General features: G+C 46.1%; 1 long non-coding RNA gene across 1 annotated transcript; it reads right to left on the reverse strand.

Annotated features, from left to right (window-relative positions):
* Nucleotides 1-891: 891 nt before the first annotated feature.
* LOC125941626 (uncharacterized) lies at nt 892-14,028 on the reverse strand. Its single transcript, XR_007464496.1, has 3 exons — nt 13,953-14,028; nt 9,508-9,554; nt 892-979 (listed from the first exon to the last, which is right to left on the reverse strand). It is a non-coding gene; the product is annotated as an uncharacterized LOC125941626 (long non-coding RNA).
* Between the last annotated feature and the right edge of the window lie 843 nt (nt 14,029-14,871).

Genomic DNA, 14,871 nt, shown 5'->3' on the forward strand with positions numbered 1-14,871 from the left:
CGCAACGATCAGCGTTCGAACGGCGCATTCACCTGGCAGACGACCATACAGGCAGCTAGGTCGCAGCAGAACAGCCGGCCCGAGCTTGCTGCCCTGCAGGCGTCTATACGCACACGACGCACAAGCAAATTGCGTTGGGGCCTCGCCGTTTTGTGAACGTACGTGCGGTTGTTTATGGAAAATCCTGCTTGGTAGGCAAGGATATTTATAACAAGTCCATCCCTTACAAGACAAGGCAGATTTCTTTCCCATTTTTTCTTGGTGCACACCTCCTGAAAAGAATTAATAAGTATCCAGTAAAGGTCTGCAAGATTATTCAGCTAGGTTACGTAGATCAACGCTAATGTGATTTGCATTGCGTGTTTCTCGACAAAGATAGTAATAGTAGAGGCTGTCTTGGCCGCATATTCTAGGGGAAAAATAATGTTTTCTTTCCGACATTCCCGCACGCGGGGAGTAAATAAGGCAACGAAACTGTTGGTTTCTTTGCATTCACAAGGACAAACGTCGCTGAGGTAACGATGCGTATTGCAAGTCGTCATATAAACAAGAAAAAGAACTTATGATGGGAATGTATATAGAGGTAGCGAAACATAGTGCCTTGATTATAATCGATCAATTTCAATGAAACAGCAATACAGCAGAGATTGATCGTGTGTCTTCCCGAGGAGATAAATATCAATATAAAAGTGGCAGTAACACAAGATATTGGAGCTCATTTTTTAGGCATGAATGTCATTTAGGAACACGATACCTGAGCAGATATATTAAGACCTCTCTACTGCCATTATTACGCGACTCGATCTAAAGAGACCTTTAGTGATTATTTGTGACAAGCGAATCTGGATCAATACAGGATTAAAAAAGAAGGCGTAAAGAAAAAGATACTTGCATCGAATACAACGTGATAGCCCTTCAATGAAAGCAGATATTTCTGGCGATTCACTATATCCATCGGGTAGTTCGCTCCAGTCAACAGCTGAAAAACAAGGAAATGCAGATGAGGTGATTTATTGAATTTGAGAATCCCATCGTAGGTCTTCTGACAATATGACGCGTAGGTATTTATGACCCTTAACTTTAGACAGGGTAGTTGAATTAATGCCATATTTAAAGCCAGACGAATTCTTTTTTCTAGTTATGGTCTTTTAGTCGTTGATATGCATTCGCCAATCTCTGCACCACATTGAAACTGCTTCTAAGACGGTATTTATGGGGATGTGGTCATCATGAGTATTGATTTGTCTGCTCAGAATGCAGTCATCTGCAAACAACCTGCATCCAACATTGACGTGTGTCCGTATATATGTATATATATATATATATATATATATATATATATATATATATATATACACGAGACAAGCACGCTTCCCTGAAGCCATGGCTTCTCCCCGTTTCTGGCTTACTAAGGGTGGGCCTAGTGCGTGCCTGATTGCACACGCCACGTGGTCAGAGCGACACACCCGTGCCACTGCGCTCGCGTTCGTCGTCGTCGTCTTCCACAGCTGGTTCCGATTCCCGCGTTCCCATCCTGCCTCTCCCTCTGCGAAGGCGCTGACGGCACTGGCTCAGTACCAGTAGGTGCGGCGATTTCGGAGAGTTCTGTCGTGTGCTCCGATGGACAGTTGCCACAGTTATTCGTGAATGTATCTTAATCGTGACAAAAAAAAAGGGGGGGGGGGGGCACCAAGTGTGCAATCAGGCATTCGCGTTAACAGTTTATAAACGTGTAGCACTTCCTTAGCTTATTTCCTACGTTTCGGCCGGGGTTCAGTCTTCGTCCCTGACGAAGGCTGGACCCCCGCCGAACCATAGGAAATAAAGCATCGTTATTTCATACATGAGTCCACAACCTTCTTCCTCTTTTTGGGGTTTTACGCGCCCAAACCAGTTCTGATTATGAGGGACGCCGTTGTGGAGGGCTCCGAATTGAGTTCCCTGAATGCGGTCTATGATGCGCCGACAGTAGGAGTCAGCGAGTTGGTGAAATATGAGCGATCCATGGTCACCCGAAGGAATCTTGTCAATAGCGGTTAAGGACAACGCATGCGAGGAAGGGCGGTCTGAAAGCTTGTCGCGGAAGGTAGGAGCGGAACCATGGCATGGCGTCGTAGGAAGCGGGCAGCGAGAAAGCGCATCTGCGTCCTGATGCTTTTTTACCACACTTGTAGATAATAGTGCAGTCGTATTCTTGCAGACGGATAATCCAGCGACCAAGGCGTCCAGACAAGTTCTTGAGGCATGGTGGTCCGTAACGATGGTAAAATGGCGTCCGTGAAGATAAGCTCGAAACTTCTGTATCGACCAAACGACAGCTAGGCACTCCTGCTCAGTGATGGTATAATTCTTTTCGGTGTGCGTCAGTACGCGGCTTGCGTAGGCGACAACCCTCTCACGTAAAGACTCGTCTCGCTGTAGGAGAATACCACCGATGCCATGACCACTAGCGTCCGTATGCAGGAGGGTGGGTGCGGTTTGATCGAAGTGGCGAAGTACTGGTTCAGATGTGAGGGCGTTTTTCAGATAGGTAAGCGCTGATTCGCATTCGGGAGACCACTCAAAGGGAACACCAGAACCGAGTAATTTGTGCAATGGTGCAGCTATTGAGGCGAAGTCACGTATGAAGCGGCGAAAATAAGAAGCGAGGCCAAGGAAACTGCGCAAATATTTGGCCCTTTCGGGACGAGGGAAGTGAAGAACCGCTGAAACCTTATCGGGATCAGGACGAATGCCGTCCTTGCTCACAATGTGACCCAAGACCTTAATTGTCTTGCGGGCAAAATGGCACTGGTTAAGATGTGAGGGCGTTTTTCAGATAGGTAAGCGCTGATTCGCATTCGGGAGACCACTCAAAGGGAACACCCGAACCAAGTAATTTGTGCAATGGTGCAGCTATTGAGGCGAAGTCACGTATGAAGCGGCGAAAATAAGAAGCGAGGCCAAGGAAACTGCGCAAATATTTGGCCCTTTCGGGATGAGGGAAATGAAGAACCGCTGAAACCGTATCGGGATCAGGACAAATGCCGTCCTTGCTCACAATGTGACCCAAGACCTTAATTGCCTTGCGGGCAAAATGGCACTGGTTCAGATGTGAGGGCGTTTTTCAGATAGGTAAGCGCTGATTCGCATTCGGGAGACCACTCAAAGGGAACACCAGAACCGAGTAATTTGTGCAATGGTGCAGCTATTGAGGCGAAGTCACGTATGAAGCGGCGAAAATAAGAAGCGAGGCCAAGGAAACTGCGCAAATATTTGGCCCTTTCGGGACGAGGGAAGTGAAGAACCGCTGAAACCTTATCGGGATCTGGACGAATGCCGTCCTTGCTCACAATGTGACCCAAGACCTTAATTGTCTTGCGGGCAAAATGGCACTTTGTCGCGTTCAGCTGTAGGCCAGCGTTGGCAAGACATGTGAGAACTTTCCACGTGCATATATATATATATATATATATATATATATATATATTGTAAGGAATATGGCGAACGTCGGCGCAAAGTCAGCGGCATCGGCAGCATCAAGAGCGCAGGAGATGCTCGAGCGAGAGGACTGTGCTCGGTTCATCCTAGGACCATCTCTCACTTCGAACCTCAATAAATCTCCTTTATAAGTGGTGGAGGTGCCGAAGAATGTCGCCAGCTGGCCCGCCAATTCACCTCCGACGACCAGAACCGTCAAACATCCGTACACGACGCCCAGAACTCGACTCCTACTTTTCTCCTGGGTGCCCTCGTCAGGTTGTTGGTGCACACCGCACACCTGGTCTCGCTTCAAAACTCCTACCGAAGTACGACGGGCCATACCGCATTCTCGAGAGAACATCACCCGTTAATTACCTGGTTAAGCCGCTCACGCCGCCGTCCGACATGCGACGTCGGAACCGCGAAGTCGTTCACAGTTCAGCGTCTCAAGCCGTATTACATTCTATCGTCCTTCCGGACAACTCAGTCGCCAGTATGGCTCCTTTATATATATATATACAGGGTGTTTCAGCGAACTTTCAGAAATTCTTAAAGGTGTCCTGTGACAGATAGCACAATTCTGGTTCATGAACTGGTCTACTCGAAGAGGCGGACATTGCTTGCACAAGACATCGGAATGCATAATCGAATAATTAACAAAAATTTAGTATTTCAGTTAACTAATTACCTTATGGCCCAAATTGCAATTTACAAATCGTAGCCATGGAGTTCGCAAGGTGGATCCACTTGGAACGAATTCTCGGGATGACACTAGTTTCGAGATATTAATTCCCGAACTTTCCGGAGAAATGCATTGGCGTTCCGGTTAGTTTCTTAACAAAACGTCGCTTTATGCACTGAAACACAAATTTAACTGGAACGCCAATGCATTTATCCGCAAAGTTCGGGAATTAATATCTCAAAACTGGTGTCATCCTGAGAATTAATTCCAAGCGGATCAGCTTTGCGAACTCCACGGCTGCAATTTGTAAATTGCAATATGGACCATCAGGTAATTAGTTAAAAACTTAATTAGTAAGCTTTGTTGATTAGTCGATTATGCGTTTCAATTCTTTGTGCAAGTACTATCCGCCTCTTCGAGTAGACCAGCTCATGCACTAGAATGGGGCTATCTGCCACAGGAAACCTTAAATAAATTTTTAAAGTGTTCACGGAAGCACCCTGTATTTATATATATATATATATATATATATATATATTGTCGCAACGTCAGAAACAGAGGTCGCACAGCCCTGATCAAGAGGAATAGCAGGAGGTCGCCTTTTTTAATACAGCGCGCTGCCGCGACTTCTTCTTCTTCACCACGCCTTGATAGAAACGCGCGTGCCTGCTCGCATATTCCTCCTCTTCATCAGAGTACAGGCGCGGCATTTGCTTCCCTCCGAAGGAAGCATCGTCCCGATGCGTAACTTAAGCATATGAGGGCGGCGTACAAATGGCACAGAGTAAGACACGCCAAAACAAAACCACAAAAAAACAACAGAAAAGAACAAACGAAACTTAGTTCGACGAGATACGGCTTCATCCGCACCACATGCGCCACTTCGGGTAAGTTCTTGCGGCGACTGGAGTTACTGTCACTGTCAGGAACGACCTCGTAGGTCACGTCGCTCAGGCGTCGAATCACTCTGTATGGCCCAAAGTACCGTCTTAGCAGTTTTTCAGAAAGTCCACGACGGCGTATGGGTATCCAAACCCATACTTTATCGCCGGGAGTGTAGATAACGGACCTGTGTCGAAGATCGTACCGTTTTGCATCTTGGCCTTGCTGATAGCAGATACGTACGCGGGCAAGCTGTCTAGCTTCTTCGGCGCGCTGAGTAAATTCGACAACGTCGGTAGGTATGTCGTCACACTCGTGAGGCAGCATGGCATCCAACGTCGTCGTGGCTTCGCGACCGTGGACCAAGCTGAAGGGCGTCATTCGAGTAGTTTCTTGTCGAGCGGTATTGTATGCGAAAGTTACGTAAGGCAAAATCTGATCCCAGTTCTTGTGTTCCACGTCGACGTACATGCATAGCATGTCTGCGAGGGTCTTATTAAGCCGCTCGGTCAGTCCGTTGGTCTGGGGATGATATGCGGTTGTTTTCCGGTGGTTTGTACCACTTAGTGTGAGAACCGAGTCAAGAAGTTCTGCAGTGAAGGCAGTTCCCCTGTCTGTGATGACTACTTTTGGGGCACCGTGCCGAAGGACGACGTTCTCGATGAAAAAATGAGCCGCTTCGGCTGCTGTGCCCCGCTGCGTAGCTTTAGTCTCCGCGTAGCGCGTCAGGTAATCGGTTGCGACAATGATCCATTTGTTGCCGGCTGTAGAAGTTGGAAATGGGCCCAGGAAATCCATTCCAACTTGGGTGAAAGGCTGTCCTGGTACCTCGACAGGATGTAAGAGACCTGCAGGCTTGCCGGGAGGTGCTTTGCGTCTGTGGCAGTCGGCGCATGTTTGTACATGATGTTTCACAGCAGCGGGTAGCTTTGGCCAATAGTACTTGCGTCGGAGTCGGGACAGTGTTCTCGTGTAGCCTAGATGACCTGAGGTGGCTTCATTGTGGCATGCTGTTAGTATTTCTTTGCGAAGTGATATCGGTACGACAAGCAGGTACGTGCTGCCGCTGGCAGAAAAGTTCTTTTTATAGAGAACATCATTTCGCAGACAAAACGACGGCAGTCCCCTGGCATAGAGTCGCGGGACGTCTGTACTTCGGCCTTCCAAGAAATTAATGAGTGGGAGCAGCTCTGGGTCGTGGCGCTGCTCCTGTGAAATGGTGACGGCGTCGACGACTCCCAAAAATGCAGCGTCAACGTCCGCGTCATCGGTACCTGCGGGCTCTACGGGTGACCGCGAAAGGCAGTCGGCGTCGGTGTGCCTTTTCCCTGATTTGTAAATTATGGTCATGTCGAACTCCTGAAGCCTAAGACTCCAGCGCGCCAAACGGCCAGATGGATCTTTCAAGTTAGTCAACCAACAAAGAGAATGATGATCGCTGACAACCTTGAATGAACGGCCGTACAAATATGGGCGAAATTTGGTAACCGCCCACACCACGGCGAGGCATTCCTTCTCGGTAGTCGAGTAGTTTTCCTCCGTACGAGAGAGTGTTCGACTGGCGTAAGCGATTACTTTTCGAAGCCGTCTTGCCACTGCACCAGTACGGCCCCCAGACCAACATTGCTCGCATCGGTGTGAAGTTCTGTAGGGGCTTCCAGGTCAAAGTGCGCAAGAACTGGAGGCGTTTGCAGGCGCTGGCGTAGTTCGTCAAATGCTATTTGCTCATTTTCACCCCACAGAAAGGGAACATCGTCTCGTGTAAGGCGTGTTAACGGGGCAGCAATACGAGAGAAGTTCGCAATGAACCGCCGGTAATAGGCGCACAGCCCCAGGAAGCGCCTCACTGCCTTCTTGTCGGGTGGTGTGGGGAACTTTGCCACAGCGTCTATTTTTTCTGGGTCCGGTCGTACACCCTCGTGACTGACGACGTGGCCGAGGAAGCACAGTTCACTGAAGCCAAAATGACACTGAGCAATGACTCACTGAAGCCAAATGACATATATATATATATATATATATATATATATATATATATATATATATATATATATATATATACACGGTTAAACCTCGGCATAACGACCTTCGATGTAACAAAATTCTCGATATACCGGAGGATTAACCTTTTCACAACCTGTTGTCCATTGCACACAATGTATTTAGAACCGCAAAATAACGGTGTGTGCTTATACGCTATTTCATTATAATGCTAGTTCACTACTGCCGTCAAGGAATACCGAGACAATAAATGGAAAATTCCGTGGACGCAGATGGTTCAAATCACTGAATTACAAGCGGCTGCTTCCGAATGCACCTCTCAAATCGCTCACCGCGCGACACGAGCGACCACCAAAGTGGAGCCACGTTATGTTTCGTGTAAAGTCCAAGTGCTATAGGATCATATCGCTCCCCGCACACTGTGTGCTTCAGGTGCGAGTGAAAGCGTACAAGGGCGAAGCAAGGAAGATGGCGGCTTCACGACTGCCGCCTTCCCGTACGAGCACGAGGAAACGGGGGCAGGGGAGCGACATCGCGGAAACGCGAAGAAGCAGGCGGGGGGGGGGGGGGGGGGGGGGGGGGTCAGTGGCGGGCATGCCTCGTTTTCTCTATGGCGCAGCCACTGGCTGTAATCGCGGCTGAGGGCATACGCAGCCGCACACCCTGCTTTCGAAGTAATCTGCCGCATGTGAAAAGAATGGGCGTGCCAAGACGGCGTGGCATCATGTAAGCTGTTCTTCCCTTGTGTCTATAATACCCAGTGTTGTACGTAACGGCGTTCCTCGCACTAGTTCCTTTTTAGAGGAACGGAGAAACGCCACCGTTCCATTACGGGTCGGTGGAACTGTCGCGGTAACTCGTTAGGTTTACCAAGGAACGGCAGAGGGAATGGCGTTCCTTCTGTAAGCGTTCCACAGCATTGAACAGACACACGCACGTACGCAGCACATCGTGCAGAGCGGATGGGCGTAAAGGTAAAGGCCACGTGAGGCGTAAAGAACTACCGCTTGCCTATCAGCGTGACCATGGTGCATTTTTTGACCAGTTGACTGCCCGCTGTCGCAGATGAAGAACTTCGATGGACTGAACCAACTTTTCCTCAAGTACAACATGGCAGTACCCTCAAGCGCTTCGGTGGAACGGCGCTTCAATACTGCCAACGAAGTGCTGACGAAAGAATGGGTTCGTCTGTCGGACACCGACATCGAGATGCAACTCTTCCTCAGTTCAAACAAGGAACGTTACTAAGTTGCTAATATGTATTCTGGACACTTTTTTTCCAACTCATACAGCGATATTGAATCATCATTCAATAACTGCTCATGTATTGTTCCTTTCGATGCGGTTTCTTGTGCAAGAAAGTTAATTATACGAGTATTGGTGCACGTTAGTACCTTTCTATTTGCGCATCTAAAGCGCAGCATCCTGACTGCGCATTTGAACACTGAATTGGAAAGTGCCATATGTGTTGCACTTGTAATATACGAGCACCAAATTTGCAGTTAGACATGTCCGGAGTATGTACGGTGCTCCCTGCACGAATCCGCCTAGGAGCATTTCTTTGGATTCTTTTTTTATCTACAGGTAATGTGCTGTCGGCGATGTTCAAATTCGTATAATATACGTAGTGCGATGCGACTTTTAAATTGCTGACTTTATTTCGCCCCAGGATTATCCGACACTCTAGTTTAATTTTTAAAACATCTAAAGTTACGGTAATGTAACGACACGTTCCAATGTTCCAAGTGTAACTGGAACGCTTTCCTTTCGCATTAAAGGAACTTGTAGCGGGAACTCGTTTCACAATTGGGAAGGAACGAGGAACGAGCTTTCGTTCCTGTTTTAGAGGAACGTGTGCAACACTGCTAGTATCCTAGGCTGCATAATCTCGAGTTTCGGGGACCCGTCGAAGCGATGGCAGACGACGCATTCGCTACCCGTTGCCGGCGCTTTTTGTGACAGCGTCGTCTACGTGTGGAAGAAGCGGGGGCGGAGTGCAGGCGAAAGCGTGGCTGGCTTCGCTTAATTCGCAACACCGATGTGCAGATATCGTCGACGTGGCATGAAACCGCATCGTTTGTCGCCGACTCCCAAATTCGACAAAATAATTGTTTGCTTAATAAAATTTGTTTTTGTTTTTCGATTGCCCGGTAGTGCGGAAAATTTTTGCTTCCTCTTTCCGCAGGAAACAAAAAAAAAAGCTATCAGCGACTGTACTTATTTTCATAAAAGGTGCTGTTCGCTGCCCCGTGGACTTCTCTCACCTTTCCTCTCGCGACAATACGATATCTGTGTTGTAAAGGTAGGGAAGAACAAATTACTATAGTGAAGCGATTCCGTCGGTGGCATTGTTGCAAGGATAGCTCACTGCACTAAATGTATCTCTCTGCAAATGAACACCGATACTAAATGTTGTGCAATTAAATCAACGCATTCAGCGCGAAGAAGACGACAACATCTGCAAACTGGTTAAATCTTACCGGCATGATGTCCTGATATTAGCGATGCTTGCGGAAGCAGCAACTGGCTGTAAAAGAAAACAAATTTGCTCTTCAGTTTCATTAAATAACGTATATGAATATTCCTATTTACATATCTCACTTCTGCACGTTCCTTAAATTGACACAATCGATTTATTTAAGCTTTCAGTGTTTTCTGTAAGCAATGTGAACGACCGGGCTATTTGGTTTTTGCAAGGCCATTGATCTCGACATTGATGTCTAAATTCCGGCACCGAAATATACGTAGACGGTCACGCAAAGGGCGTCATTCAAGCGTTGTTTTTGGAAATTCGTTTCCTTGTGAAATAAAGTTTGTTTGTCATGCTGCTTACCTAATATAAATGGTCGTTATAGTTATAGAATACAACATTCATTCTTTCTCGTACAAGGTTTAAAACTATGTAGATCAATGATCGCAATATTTGTATTCCTGACTTTTTAATACGTCGCAACTTGTATCGCAGTGTACTTTGTCACTAGCACTTACTGCATCTTTCAAGTGAATTCACTTTAAGTGAACGATAGAGGTGGTACCAAACCTTCAAGCAAACCTAAATAATTTGCTCTTCCTGTGTAATCTAGAAACAGTATTGTCAGGAACTGGTCAATCACTTTCAGTTTGACCAGCTACATTTCAATGGGACATTTCTACAATTTCGCGGTTTTATTTACAAATGTGGACAAATATTCCCGCTCGATGTCTGAAAATCAGGTTTTAAACGATGAACGCAAAAACCTGGAACCGTTTTGCTGAACAACACTTAAGTATGACAACTACGCGAAGGAAACTTTCACAAAATGTTACAAGTGAATGTAACGGATTCCACATTTTCAAAGCTGGCTGGGACGTTTCACGAATTGTGTTATGTTAGCGAACTGTTTTATACAATATAATAATTGTAATTATTAAAACTTTTGCTCATTTGAATGGTTATATCAGCTTCTCCTTGTTTAATTCTGATGCATTCTTACGGCGCCTTCTCGTGGTATTGTAAGTTTTGGGCTTTAGCTGGATTCTAAATTTTCAGCACCATCAATTTAGACAAAACTTTCCGAAAGAAAAACAAACGGAGATCGGAGCTGCGTTTGAAGGAACAAATTTTTTTTATCAATAGACGAGCTCCTTGTGGTTTCGTTTGCTGACGTTTTCGGGGCTCTGTCAACATTGGCACTGTTTCTAAAGATACAAAAGTAGTTTGCGTTCGATACTTTATTACAGCTGCGTCGTCACGGTTTTTTTTTCTCTCTCTCTCCTCTATGGTCTCTCCACTTCTCTCTTTTCCTCTTCTCATTCCATGACATTAGGAACTACCTGGCCAGCTTAACCTTCTGCTCAATTTGACCTTAATTTGGTCTTCTGACTTGGTGTTTGCCATATAATATTAGCCAACGTATAAAAATGTTCGAGTGCACTGTAGGAGGACGCAATTCAAAGCACTTTCTTCACCACTCTATCTGCCGAATTCGATAAATTTTGTACTCCATTTACCTGGCATAATTAGTAAACTTGTTGGCAAGTCGTAACATTATTTAAAAAAAGAAGCTCGCAATGACAGACAGTGGTTTCTTTTCTTTTCAGACGTCCTATTCTGGAATACTTAACTTCTTACCTAATATGAAATCACTTTCTTCGCGTCATGAAAAACAACTGCGATAGATGAAAAACTAACGTGACTCTACCATTAGCAGGCCGCTGTCCCTGTTATTGCAGTCATCGAAATACATTTTGCATTTTCACATCCCAAAATTGAGCAGTGGGTTAGGTTTCCCACCGTGGTGACGCACTCCGGCCTAATTTTGATCACCTCGGGTACTTCAACGACAACCCAAATTCACTTATTATTAGGCCGCTTGCGCGTTACGCTCTGTACAAAAAGAAGTCTTTATAAAAATTTGAAATCATTGGGTAATTATTGACGTACGAATACTTTCGTTACTCCCGCGGCATAAACTTCAGATTGCCTTCATCTTTTTGTGGTGTGATGTTTCTCTAATCAATGTTACTATAGATAGTGTGCAGGTTCCCTGCATTAATCAGCCAAGAATTGATGTTGCAACTTGACTAGGGCAAGGCGCTTCGTGCCGGTACCAATGCTCCTTGAGTGGCCGAGCACAGTAACTTCACTCGTGATTGATGGTTTAAACTTTCTCGTGTCAGAGTCCGTGTGTTGAGCAGCAGATGTTATTTCACGTTTTTGCTCAGGTTACAGTTAAAATCTTCGTTGCTTGACCCACAGGCACATTCCAGCTTTCATGTGGCGGGAGGCGTCAGCTCACATCTATTGTATATTTCATGCTTGGAGTTACGAGCGCGAAACCCTCCACAAGTGCGATCTATGATGATGAGAATGGGATGCCGAAGAAGTTAGGCCTGAAGGCTGTAGAGGCGATTCATTTGTGCAAGCAGGGCAGCGCGTGGCGACAGGCGTCGAAGAATGTCTCAAAAGTGGCATTTTGTGATCTGCCCATGGGCAGAACAAACTACGTCGCCGCTGCTCGGACAACCGAAGTTCTTCTCTGGAAGCAACGCCGCCTCAATTGAAAACAGGCATGTTTTTTTATGTGGTGTTTGTGAATCTAAACAGTGTTTATGTTTAGTTCAACTTTGTCATTCCTGATTTGGTTTGGCTCACTTGGTGGTTCGCGTGCCAAATAAGGGAGAACTCTAAGAGATAACTCTAAGGGGTACTGTCGCGTTTCAGCGCTCGCGGGAGAGAGTTGCGGGTACGGAGAAGGGTGCAACTGTGGCTCGCACGTTCGCTTAATCGTTCGGGTGGTTTGCTTACATTGACCATCATCTTCAGTGGCTTCTGCACATTTTTGACAGCGAAAATGTTTAAGCCAGCCGTAAAAAGGGCGCGTTTCGCGAAATTATCTTCATCAGCACTGACTCGAACGTCGTCGTCTTCTTCCGCAGCTGGCTCGTTGGCGGCCCCCCTCGGTTGGTGCTCGAACTCGTGCTCAGCACGCGCTCGTGCCACTGCTCCCGCGTTCGTCGGTGTCGTCTTCTTCCACAGCTGGCTTCGTGGCCGCTAATCATTCCAGCGTGCAATTTCACTTCTCTTCTGTCATCGTAATGGGGAGGCAAAGCTTACACTAGGTCGTGTAAGGGTACGGCCACGCTAGCGGTAAAAATGCGCGTTTCTGCCGCTAGCATGGCCGTAACCCTAAAGCTCGAGACACAACGAAGCTGGCCGATCTAGTGACCTCCTGGTAGTAGCTAGGTTGAACTTGGCTGTGTCGATGTTGAACTTCGTTGTATCTAGGTTGAACTTGGTAGCAGCTAGGTTCGGCCTTGGCTATGCCTGAGTTGAACTTGGTTATGCCAGGCATCTCTTAGGTTATGACGCAATCGATCGGCCAGCTTCGCTGTGTCTCGAGCTTTGCACGGCCTAGTGCAAGCTTTGCCGTTTGTCTTTTTTTTTTTTCGCTCACACCGCGAGCTCTCTATGATGGTTGCGCCGTGAAAAGTTCAATATCACTGTTTATCAGACATATCTCCCAAAAACGGCACCACTTATGGTCTGAACATTTACCCTCAAACACACGACATGAATTAAGGGTGTCCCGTTGGCGCCAAAAGACATACCAAAATGCTATTTAGCACGGTTCTAGTAACGAGAGAGCTCATGAGGAGGTTGATATGCAACTTTAGTTTGCAGGCACTCTCGAAATTGTCGTACATTACCGCATCATAAAAATGTGTATATCTAAATCCCACGTTGGGGCCAATGTAAAGTGACTAATACAACTAAATTGGCACTAATTTCTAAAAGTTATTAAAATGACCTGTCACCTCACTCAATGTTCACGCACCGGACAAGTCACAACCTCAGCGTCTTGCGATGTTTGTGTTTGTACGCTAACCCTTCACAAGCAACGTTGTAATGCAAATACCACTTCAGGCGGATGCACCCTTTGAGACGCCGATGCGGTGATGTTGCGAAGACATTAGGTATGTTTTATATTTGTTGAGGGAAGAATGGTGAGGCGACGTAATAACGACAATATTTAATATGCCTTGTGTCTCACAGTGTAGACATGTAAGTGCGCCTTATGTTACCATATGTATTATTGCTCAGGGGTATATCCATTCTGGGAGATTGGCCAGAGATGGCCGCATGCGTATAGTCGCGTGTACGCTTACACCTCAACAATGGGAGTCGGCCAAACGTGAGAATGATATACCGAAATCTTTTTCTCAGAAAATTAGGATTTCGGCACTTTTATCCCTTTAAATATGCTCCCCAATAAGTGGCGTGCCCGTATTACACCGTTTCTACCACGCATAAATAGCATAAGCCAAGGCACCATTTGGCATTTGCTTAAAAATTGCCTTCAATCTATTTGTAGTTCTGGTTCCGTATCTTGTTTTTCATTTACATTTTACAATACTCCAGATTATCATCGTACGAGGTACTTACATTGGTCCTGTTGTGAAATATCGATAGCCAGAAAAATGCCAGCACGAAAAGTACTCTTCCTCGGGCCTACAGAAACAGAACTGGCGCATCGGTAGGGGTTTATGCTTCGGAAATGGTATTGTTTCCTCTATTGACCGTTCAGTGAGTGAAATAAGGCGGGCTCTTCCAAGCAGCGCTTTCATGCAAAAAAATTATGGCCCATTTAACGGCTTTGAGAAATCACACCTGTCTACGTACCGAAGGGAGCACTATAAATCGTGTCACTCTGTTAGCTGCACTAGTTCGCAGTAAAGGCTAAATATTGAATATATTACTACGAGGCCCATAACACGATATGGCCTCCAATATTACCAGGAGCTAATAACAAGCTGAATAAAGAAAAGTAGAACCGCATAGACAACACAGATTTTATGCTAATTGAGATTGGCGTTTAAAATGCAGGTATTTGGTCCAAAATTCACTGACATCTTCACTCACACATTTCAATACCCATTCCCTTGAAATTCTGCAAACCTTCTAACAAACTTGAGAAGACGCGTACATATATAAAACAAAAAGAACATGCTAAAGATGGCCGATATCCCATCCGAGAGAGAGAGAGAGAGAAAGACGTTTCTCTTTAAAAAAATGTACGTATATTAAAAGGCAACCCTAGTGGTTTTTTCAGTGAGCCTAGATTAGGTTAATTGTTTCACTCCTCTTAAAGTAGATCAACAAGCTGTCATATAAAGCTTTGCGGTGTTCAGGGGTCCCTCTTGGAAGGATCCAGTCGTTTAGTGTGACGGCTGAGCTCTGTAGCCCAGCAAGCCAGATTCATCGCAGTGAGGATGGGCCGGGACATGTCCATAGCAGACCCCATCCGTAATCAGGCTTATTAAGAGAGCCTATAATCTTAACACATCGCAGGCTGTGCGTAGCA

This window comes from Dermacentor silvarum, chromosome 11, assembly GCF_013339745.2.
Source record: "Dermacentor silvarum isolate Dsil-2018 chromosome 11, BIME_Dsil_1.4, whole genome shotgun sequence".
NCBI lineage: Eukaryota > Metazoa > Arthropoda > Arachnida > Ixodida > Ixodidae > Dermacentor > Dermacentor silvarum.